General features: G+C 37.8%; 2 long non-coding RNA genes across 2 annotated transcripts; one reads left to right on the forward strand and one right to left on the reverse strand.

Moving 5' to 3' along the window:
- Nucleotides 1–208: 208 nt before the first annotated feature.
- LOC122093152 lies at nt 209–3,935 on the reverse strand. Its single transcript, XR_006144364.1, has 3 exons — nt 3,790–3,935; nt 3,166–3,284; nt 209–2,953 (listed from the first exon to the last, which is right to left on the reverse strand). It is a non-coding gene; the product is annotated as an uncharacterized LOC122093152 (long non-coding RNA).
- Nucleotides 3,936–5,784: 1,849 nt separating this feature from the next.
- On the forward strand, nt 5,785–7,273 carry LOC122093153. The gene is made up of 2 exons (XR_006144365.1): nt 5,785–6,342; nt 7,238–7,273. It is a non-coding gene; the product is annotated as an uncharacterized LOC122093153 (long non-coding RNA).
- Nucleotides 7,274–11,016: the final 3,743 nt, after the last annotated feature.

Consider the following 11,016-nt stretch of genomic DNA (forward strand, 5'->3'; position numbering starts at 1 on the left):
CTTAAAGTGCTGAAAGGAAAATCCTTTGGCATTTCATTTATTGAGCTGTCTCTAAACCCCTTTCTTTGTTTCATTTGGAAACTATTTTGATTGTTCCTGGTTAGATACTCAGAAGACGGTGACATGAACTTCGGACATGTATGCTGTAAAATACTCCTATCACAGATCTGAAATAGTATGTAATATTAATAGAAAATAGATGAGATTATGAGGGCAAACCAAAGGATTATTAAGACACAAAATTAGTTAAGAGTTCACCCAATAACAGTCCACAATAGAGGCAGATAGTTGCCAGAAACCTGCAGAACAGTAAGGAAAGAAAGAAAGGAGAAAAAAAGGGAAAAGAAGAAGATATGGCTTGGCCACTGATTCACCACAGTACACACACTACAAGAGCATAATTGTCTAAAGCATCCAAATCGTGGCAGGCTGTCATCCCCTCTTCATTTATTATCTGTGATCGTTACAACCAAATAGGAACCTCTCTAATATGGTGAGAGGTCCTTTACTACTAAGCAACAATGAATATTTTGTAACCCCTTAAAATAGATTCCTAAGCAACTAAGAAACAAAGTTTCAGTACTCCACAAAATGAAAGTCACAAAATAACTACTAAGTAGCATGCTTCTAACAAAGGAACAACCAACTTTGAAATAAACAACCACTAAATAAATAGATACTTACTTTATTAGGCTCTCTTCGGTATTGATTTCTATTTGTATTTATCTGACCTATTTCTGTTTTTACAATTGTTTGTTATGATTTATTGCACTTATTTTTATTTATTATAAATCAGAATAAATCACAAATTGATGAAAAGCAACTTGTGATTTGTGGCACATTTATTTTGATTTGTGCACTACTTTTTTAAAAGCACGTGTTATAATTGCTTCAAAATGGAGGGTAAATAGGTAATTTCAACCATTTTTAGATTTTTCAAATAAACTCTCTCTCTCTCTCTCCAATCTGATCTTAATGACATTCACCATTGATAACATCAAGAACACACAACACATCACAGACCCAAATGTAGATCCAACATCTTAAACCTCAAAACCTTCAGATTTTTTTTTTTTTTTTTTGGTAGAAAGGACCGTCAAATTTATATGAGCCCTAAATGTGTCATCCACCTCTTTGTTGTTAAGCAGATTAATGGCTAACATCAATCTCTGAGCCACCAAGCTTGAGAAGAGAAAGAAACTGAAGGAGACAACTTCAAAGGTTGTGAGTCTTTCCACAACATCAAGGCCTGCATCACACAGTCCTTTGTTTTATAGGCTGCGTTGGCCTGGTGTGGTTAGAGATAAACCCACGAAAACTGCTATGGTGAAAAGTAAGTTCACGTTTACAAAGCCGTTGAGAGCTGTGACATGGATGCATATTGAGGATGATGATGAGCTGCGGTTCTGTATGGTTTTGGGAATGTCTCAGCTCTGAAAATTTTCAAAGAAAAAATTATGATCAATGGATCGAGATCCAGAGAGAAATCAAGAGAGAGAGAGAAAAAGGGGGTTGAAAACTTACTCTTCCATGATTTGATCTTCTTCTGCAGCTGTTGAATGGTTGTTTGTGCTATGATTCTCACCTAACAAGAAAAGAGAAAGGGGAGAGGAAGGGGGCGCTAGATTGTTCTTTTGTGTGTGTGTGTGTGTGTGTGTGTGTGTGTGTGTGTGTGAGAGAGAGAGAGAGAGAGAGAGAGAGAGGGGGTAAGTATAGGTGATAGATATACTATTCTTTGCTTTTCTGTTGTTCTTTTGGAATTTTATGGAGAGAATAGATGGGGAAAAAGTGTGTTTGCAAATAGGAGAGAAGCTAGAAGCATCAACAGGGTGGGAATTTTCATCTTTCATAGGGGTAGTGGTCATTTCACCCCCTTTGTATCTAGGCGCAACCCCTCTCAACTCGTAGACAGTCTTTTTTTCATATTTTAACGCTACTGCTTGCGTGGCCATTATGCTAGCGTGTAGTCCAATGGGAGGTCGTGAGCATATATATTCAACGTATGGGGAGGGGGACAACACTATCTTTTCATGTCCACCTGTGTGTAGGCATAGAAACAACCTGTGTGTAGGCATAGAAACACAACCAGGCACGTAGTGTTCTTTTTCCCATAACATATTCTACAAATAGGCATACCAAACCTATTTCTAATCATAAAATCTATTATATAATAGTAACTATACGAATATTATTTGTGGTCCATAATTTATTATTATAAAATGATTTCTCAAAAATAGGTAATAAATACAAAAAGAAATCATACAAAAGACAGCCTTAGACTCAACAGTGTATTCTAATAGCAAACAAAGATCTTCCAACAGGATCTTCAATCAAAATGTTTGCATACATGTATAACCATCTATTGCCATACCATTGAATTCCCAAGAGCTTGATTTCACAAGTAGTCACTGTGATTATCTATCTATATCCAAGATTACAATTTCCCAACACCAATACAATCAACCTAAAGAATCTAAATAATATCCATCCTTACAGACGAATAAAATCAAAAAGATCATTCTATTATACTTCGTCAAATAGCAGTGAAACTATATTACTTTACAAAACACACCAAACATAAGTAGGTAAAAGGATCAATAAAGGATACAACCATGGTTTGAAGTATCTCTGATATGATACAATATCCTTCTGATACGTATCTTAAATTTAGTCAACTCATACTGATATTTTAATCTTTGTCTTTAGCATTTCTTAGCACGATACGATACCCTCCGATATATATCTTTTATATATATATATATATATATATTAATACAACGATCAAAACCACACTAAGTTTGGAATTGAATTGAAATTGGGAAAAAACCTCCGGGGCGATTTTTCAGAAAGGAGAGAGAGAGACCTTTGATTTTGCGCGCCAATGGTCGAAGGTTTGCCATTGCTTGACGAGTCAGCCCACAGCGCTGTTGATCCAGAAACGATGACCCCTTCACTGTAACACGTAGGTAAAATGATTAATTTGGAATTGAAATTCAAAACAAAATTCAATCTATTAAACAAAAGAAAAAGAGGAAGGGGGAGTCGTGCTGTTCGATCGGGATTGAGATCCTCTCCAATTCCCTCAAGGTGCAATTCCCCCGAGGGTAAACAGGGTCTGGATCTGCCCTAACCAGCCCGATTCCGCCAAGATTAGCATTCTCTCACCTAGGTCTGTGATCTCAGAGTTCGAAAAGGGGATGGGTTTCAGTTGTAGCTACGTAGCTTCTTCCACGACGCTTTCTCACGTATTATGCGTATTTAACTGATACTGATACTCCACAAATCTGAAAACAGAAAAAAAAATAAAAAAATAAAAATTTTTAAAAATAAAAGAAAAACATGGCTCAACCTATGGGAACTCCATTGGAGAGAAAAACGAAGCTTCTGCAGTCAATAATCTTACTGGTTCGCAACCTTTCCACCTTTTTTAAACTTTACAGTTTTACACACTATTGTTTCCATTACAGGTCCATCATAACCACTTGACTTCACTCGGAAATGACGTCATAACCGGTCGAGGTCGATCTACGGTGTTCAGACACGATTTTGTTGAGGATTTCCTTCTTTGGATTCCGTCTTACAGACACGAGGAGGAGGAGGAGGAGAAGAATGCTAAATTACGAATGGTCGGATTCGTCGTCTCCGATGTTAGTCTCCGTCGATGATTCCACCACCCAAGTTTCCGACCAAACTTGTCAGATTTTCGACCATATACAATGAATTAAGGTGATAGAAAGGGGCACGTCACTGTAAAGAGAGTTAGAGAGATAGAGAGAGAGAGAGAGATACCTCCCGGAGAATGAAGCCCCTTTGCAGCGGATTTGAAGCTCCTTGATTTGCAGCGATTGTTTCGAACTTTAATTGTAGAGTTGGCGAGGACAGAGTCGGTTGGGTTCCCCTAATATTGACCGTCCACGTTAGCAGAGAACATGTCGCCAGGGTTTGGTGGGTTCCCCTAATATTCACCGTCCACGTTGGCAGAGAACTATTCCGTTCGAAAGGGAATAGTCCGTGAAGGGTTTTTGGTCATTTGGTGGGTTATGTTTGGAAAGATAACCAAATGGTGAAAAGATCTAATTAACCAAATGGTGAAAAGATCTAATTAGCTGGGGCAAACTGGACATTTCATAATCTTTTATTAGAATCTCATAACCAAAATGTACATTGACGTTTAAAATGCCATTTTAACAAGCTCCCTTGCTGTACCCTCCCTAGTCTCCAACCAATCCAACCTCTCTCTTCTTTCCGTGGAGCTTGAAGTGGCCGGCCACATCAAGGCAGCATTGTCGTAGGAACAAAAAATTATAATCTCAAACACTTAGCAACCATGTAAGGCTGTAACTCTCTGTTCACTTGATACCCCCTAACCTCTCCTATAAATGTATTCAAAATTTGGGGACATGGAGATTGCAAGGGAGCTGTTTGATAGAACGCCCATTAGAGACGTAACTTCTTGGATCACAATGATTTCAGGGTGCATAGAGAATGTTGATACCAAAAAGATGCTTACTGATGTTTTAGATGGAGAAAAGGTATCATGTTGACCATTAGCATAACATGTAATCCAGCACTTAGTGACCCATGTAGGCCCACATTAACATCGAGGTTTCAGAATATATATATGGTCACATGTTCAGCTAATCAGAACTCCACTGTGATGAACCTTATGCATATGTTGCAGTCTTCATGGCTTGGCAGCTCTAATGTGTAGGCAACACCTCAATCCCTTTATTCTGTATAGCACCTCATAGGTGCAGAATCTTCCATTCATTTGCTTGAGCAATTGGCATCCATTAATTTGGGGTTGAGTTGTAAAGCTCTACAGGACAGAGAGGCTAACAAAACATTCCTCTTCTTGTTTGTCATGTACATTGTCTCTCTTTTTTCACATCATTCCTCTTATCGTGGGATAGTAGTGAACTTTTGTTTATACATAATTATTTATCTTAGGTTCTAGATCTATTAGGGAAGGGTTTGGTCTTAGGTTCAATTCTAATTGGGAAGTAGAGCAAATAAGCACTTCATGAATTGGATTTCTTTGTCTCAATTTTCAACAATTAGTCATTGGGGTGTTTCATGAATTGGATTTCTCATTTGACAAAATTGGCAATTGGACAATTCCTACAAATCATATTATTATAATGAGTAATTGAGTAATTCATACTCAGCAACTAAATGTTAGCATGCATCATAGCATTTAGATCTGTTTAGTTTTCTATTCAGTACATAGTATTCGCAACTAGTCTTATAGTGGGCCTTCTTATATTAAGGCTACCTTTATATGGTCAGGTTTGTTGTATCTTGAGCTTCAGGTCTAAAGTCCAGCAATCTTTGGATGATGGTAAGTTGCGATTTTTTTCAAGAATTGCTTCTATTTAGTATGGTGCTAGCGGGCAGATGAACTTATGGATGGACCTAATGTTACACATCACATCCAAGGCTCTTGAGCAATGGCAGCAAAGATTGATTGACCTCTTTGAGGGCTGTCTTTATGACATCTTTGATGCTGCTCTAACTGACATAGTTTCCAAATACTCTTTTAGATCAAACACCAAGAAATACGAAAAATAAAGAGACAATAGATCCACATGACACAGCAATTTAACGTGGTTCACACACCAAGGTGGTGTGCTACGTCCTCGGGCGAAGAAGAAAATGTTTTAGTATGCAGAAGAGAGATTACACCTAAACAACAGCGAGAAAAATCGCCCTGAAACCCTAGCTCGAAAAACCTCCAAAATATAATGACTTTCTCAACAAGCAACAATACATTATATACTCCAAGTAGCGGGTCAACCCATCGGGTCGCGGTCGATTCGGTTGAACTATACCACCCCCACACCCTATACGAGATCAGTGATGGGCTTCAGGCTTGGGCCTATCGGCCCAACCCCTCTGTTTCCATCACAGATCTCAGAAAACTTCCCATTCAGGTCGCCACCAAAATATGTCAAAATGGGTCAATCTTAAAAACGGGTCAAGAATTTGAGACAAACTTAACATACTCTATTGATATTTAGTACCACATAGCTACAGAAACCCTATTAGTTCCATATGCAATATGCCATACAAAAGTTTGTGCGCATGCATTTTTATGATATAGTTGTTCTATAGTGTATGTTGGTAGGAAAATAGCTTGAACTAATTGTTTTACTTTCTCTTTTTAAACAGCCCTTTAAGGACATGATTGATGGGATGAGACTGAACTTGAAGAAATCTATATACAAGAAATTTGATGAACTGTATCTCTACTGCTATTATGTAGCTGGTACAATTGGACAAATAAATTAAGGTTTGATATAGGACAAAATCAAGAGTCTTTGTTGGCTCTGTTTTGTAAAGGTAAGGAGATTATCTCCTTTGCATTTTTCACTATAGAAAGTTGCATGTATTAGGTTACTGTTCTAGGTTCAACCACTGTGATTAGACAAAATAAGAATGAGGCCACTAATTATGATAGAGAAAAAAAACTGTGTTCCGAAACAGATACCACCATGCCTTAATTGAACCATCATATTCTGTTTATCTTATTTCACAGCATGTTCCTTAATTGGGTTTGTTTGCTAGTTGGTAATGGATTCTCATATGGTTCTCATTTTAATGATTGCCCCTCTTTGTCTAACTCATTGATATGCAAAGCTTCTAGCTTTAGGCTTGTAGGTTGAAATCATAAGATTTAAATATTTTTGCAATGAAGCCATGATGGACCTCCTATAGATAGATCAAACCTACCTTGCCCCTTATTTTGGAGATTTTTAAGACAGCTTAACGCTTTACAGTCTTGTTTGTTGTTCTTGTACGTTAGGAGGATATATTCAATTCAAGCATTGTCATCCTAATGTTGAACTGGTGGAATTCTGATGTTAATTTGAGTCACGACAAGGCTATGAGTTCCTCTGTTCTCTGAAAAATTGCATATATCTATTCTATGTATTAATTTAAGTCAAAAGATCTTCTTACATATTTATTAAAAGTAATGGTAGTCTTTGAGTGCAACTTTAGAAGATAAAGTTAAAAGAATTGACTCAATTCCCTCTTATACCTAACTTATATTTTGTGAATGATGTGAAGACATGTGACTAATAGTTTTACTTGGTATCAAGATAAATGGTAAAGAATGTTGTAGTTACACACAAGTAGGGGTTATTTTTTAAATTTTATTGCAATGATAGTTCTTCCAATTGTTGAAGCAAATATGTATATGTTTGCATATGAAGTTTGGCATTTTTTGTTGCAGGTGGAAGAGTCTTGGTGAACAATAGCACATGAAAAATTTCAACACCAAACCAATACTTGAAACAAGTTACTTCAAGGTCAAAGAAGATGATACAATGAATGACACTCCTCTCTTTCAAGTTATTTGACATCATGATCTCCCATTTTAGAGCATGAAGAATATATTGTCATAGCACTTTAGCCATGCCACAAAGTGATTATTTTAGGACAATGAGGTGGTGAAAATTGATGAGGTGGTTCCACAAAGTGATTATTTTTGGTATCTGGGCTCAATCATAAATAGAGAAGGTGATATAGATGACGATGTTTCATAAGGCATTAAAATATGATGGATGAAATGGAGAGGTGTCTGAAGTGTTGTGTGAACGACGTATGACTTTAAAACTTAAACGAAAATTGTATAGGATAGTCATACGACCGGCTATAATGTATGGTGCAGAATGTTAGGTAAAATTAAGGAGCATCATGTAGATAAACTCAGTGTAGTGGAATTGAGGATGTAGAGATGGATTGGTAGTAAAACTAGGAAGGATAAAGTAAGTAATGATCATATTAGAGCTGATTTGGGAATAAATCCAATACATGATAAACTACAAGAAAGTCATTTGAGGTGGCATGACCATGTTCAGCGGAGGCCCTTGGATGCTCCAATACAGAGAAGCAGTTTGATTCAGATTGAAGAAACTAAAAGAGCTAGGGACAGACTTGAAATGAGCTAGCAGAGGTGGTGAGAATTGACATGCATAGGTTAGGCCTTGTATCAAGTATGGCATCGAATATAGCTAATTGGAGGGCAAGGATCCAAGTTTCCAAGACCCCGTTTAGTTGGGAAAAGGCCGAGTTGTTGTTGTTGCTAAATTTATAACCTTTTTAATCAAGGTAAGCTTCAAGACTCTGAAAATGTGATTATCTATTAATAAGGGGTTAATTAGTATCGATCTGTCAAGGTGCTGAAGAAAATTAATGAGTGAAGTATACCTTATCTCCTTTTTTTTTTTTTTTCCAGAAATATTTTCCAAATTAAGTCAGGAAAGTGTTTATCATGGTCTAACATGGAGTGGACGGTTCAACAGGTCAAGTGGTTTCCCATAAACTGGTTTAACGGATATGGCCAGTTCTTGATGTGCTTTGGCTAAATAATCAAACTATCCTGAAGTGATTGATGTAGGTTAATGTTCCACCTGATCCTACTGCCTGGTCCAATCCAGGTTTGAAAGCAGTTGCAGAGGCTATTTATGATGCAGATAGGTTTCAATCCTATCGGAGAAGGGAAACAAGCCATAATTAGCTTACGGTTCCCCCTTTTGGGACCATAGGGTCGGGCCAGACCAATTGGTCTGGTTGTTTGGTCACTCAAACCAGAATTGTGGGGACCATGATTGTTTTTTATCTTGTTATGTCTCTCTTAATCAATTAGTAGTGTAGAGTTCTTAGGGTCTACTTCATCTTGTATTTAGTAGTCTAACTACAATGCACTAACTCCCATCGTGAAGTTCTTTTTTTAATGCACTTTCCTTATGGGTTACTCAACCCATCTATAAAGTTGTAAGAGCAGCCTAACTGCCTAAGAGCTCCCCCACGAGTTTATGATGAATGAAACTTGAATTTGCTTCAATGGTGCTGTATGGAACAGAACTGCATCAACCTCAGTGGGATTCTGAGGGTGATCAGGTAGGACCGTAGGAGATCTGATTCTTTCCCTTCTCTTATTCCTCTTCTTCCCTGTAATACTAAGTAAGTACAGCTTCTGATCTCGCTTTCTTCCTTGACTTCTCTTTGATATTCATTCAAATATCAACCTGCTGAATATAGAGCTAACCTTTCATTAACTTCTAGAATTAATTTTTTTTTTTTTAATAGACTGTTGGCACCCTTGTTTTTGGGTTTTTTTGCTGAAACTTTGATCTAACAGTAACTCATGTTACTCTTCACATGAACAGTTTTTCGTAAACAGTACTTTTTTACTCTTAGTTTTGTCCTCTTATTCAAACTTTGATCTGCATCAAAGTCCTTGACAACAAGTTCACTTTCGTTCGTGGTGGAAAGGGTTACTATTCATTCCTCGTCAAGTGGAAACGATTGTCTATCAAAGATAGCACTTGGATCCATGTTGAAGATTTTCAGCGACTTCATGCAGATCTCTCTACTCGACAACTGAACATTTGTTTATCTTTTTCGAATTTGGATCATCTCTAACCTGCTCCCCACAACCCATGGAAAATGTGAGAAGGGGTTGGAGGGTATGACTAGCTGGTGAGGGTCCGAGCTCATCTTTTTCCATGCCTATCTCCTTCATATTACTCTAGGTATTTAAAGAATACGAATTAGCTAGTTAAAATAACCCCTACCATCTTAACACCTATAAAATGACTAATTAATCACTCCTTTTCATGAAATCATAAGCTAATCAACTCTTCCATTATCCCATTACACATTGCATTAGAAATTAAATAACTAAAAAAACTCCCATTCTTAACCCATGAATTCCACATGAGTCGATATCCATACATGTAACAAAGTAGATGAACACTAGCTTAGCATAGTGGTGCTACCTTTGGCTTGAAGAGCCAGTGCCTAATGAAAGAGGCCATGGGATCAAATCTTGTCTTCATCAAGTGTGTAAGAATATGTGGTCCACTAGCGCTACATGTCTTTCATCCATTTATCAGAGGCCAATGCTTTTAAAAGGGGGGAGCTGATGTAGACACACATGCTGGCCTACATTACTGAAGAAGGAAGAAGGACCGCCAGCCTTTAGGTTGATCGAGCCCAGCTGACCCTCATTGTTTTGTCCCTATGCAGGCCACATCAGCAGCCATCGAACCAGCATAAATGCCCCTTGGATTATGCATATTTTACTTGTTCAATTGATCTTCTAGACAAGCCCAAGCAACCAGCCCAAAGTAGCCATCAATCCAGCTGTCCTGAGGCTTCTCTTGCTGCCTGCGATTTCTCCCATACTGCTGTATTTTGTCCTTTCTGCAGTCAAATCTTAGTTGGACAAGTCAATAAAATCTTCTAGAAGGTCCATTTCATTTGTCTTTTATGATTACTTGAAGTTCAAGTAAGTAGGAGTGGCCGAAGTACATTTTTTTTTTTTAGTTAGTTTCCTAATTGGTTAGTTACCTGATTGTAAGGTTACTACTCTTTCTAAAAGAGAGATTATTGTACCAATTTTACAATTAATGAAGACCTAATGAATTGCATCCATTGTAGCTCCAAAACCTCCTGAGATATGATGGATCAATAGCTGAGATAGCCATATCCCACCCGCCTCTATTACAACTTCATCCATCTCCTTCTTCTGATATGTGTTTGTGAGATAGTTATTTGAGAATAATTAAAGCATGATAGAAGTTCCAGCAGCCCCCACAGTTGAAGATTGAAGATCAGCCAAGTTACCAACTTTCTCTTGTTTCTCACCAACCCTAAGCCTAAGCTAAGAGGCCTTTTGGGGATTTGTACCTGGTCCTAGAGGGACCTTCAACCACAACAGAAGCCCTTTTGGAGGCCAGTGAAGGAGTCACAGGGTTTCTACCAACAGCCTACGAAACCCTGTTTCTGCCCAGGTTGCTTGTTGGCTGTTCCTTCCTGCTGAACTGTTTCCAGCCCTGTTGGAGGGTCTATTTGGAGGATATTCAGATCTATTCTAGACCTTAATTTTATTAGGTGTGAAGTTGCTATTTTCCTTATGATATATCCTCTGCAGTATTGGGCTTTGGCGGTATTTATCATGCACTTCTCGGACCTGAGACTCTGGAAGAATCTTTTTCATTCTTT

Source organism: Macadamia integrifolia, chromosome 11 (assembly GCF_013358625.1).
Source record: "Macadamia integrifolia cultivar HAES 741 chromosome 11, SCU_Mint_v3, whole genome shotgun sequence".
NCBI lineage: Eukaryota > Viridiplantae > Streptophyta > Magnoliopsida > Proteales > Proteaceae > Macadamia > Macadamia integrifolia.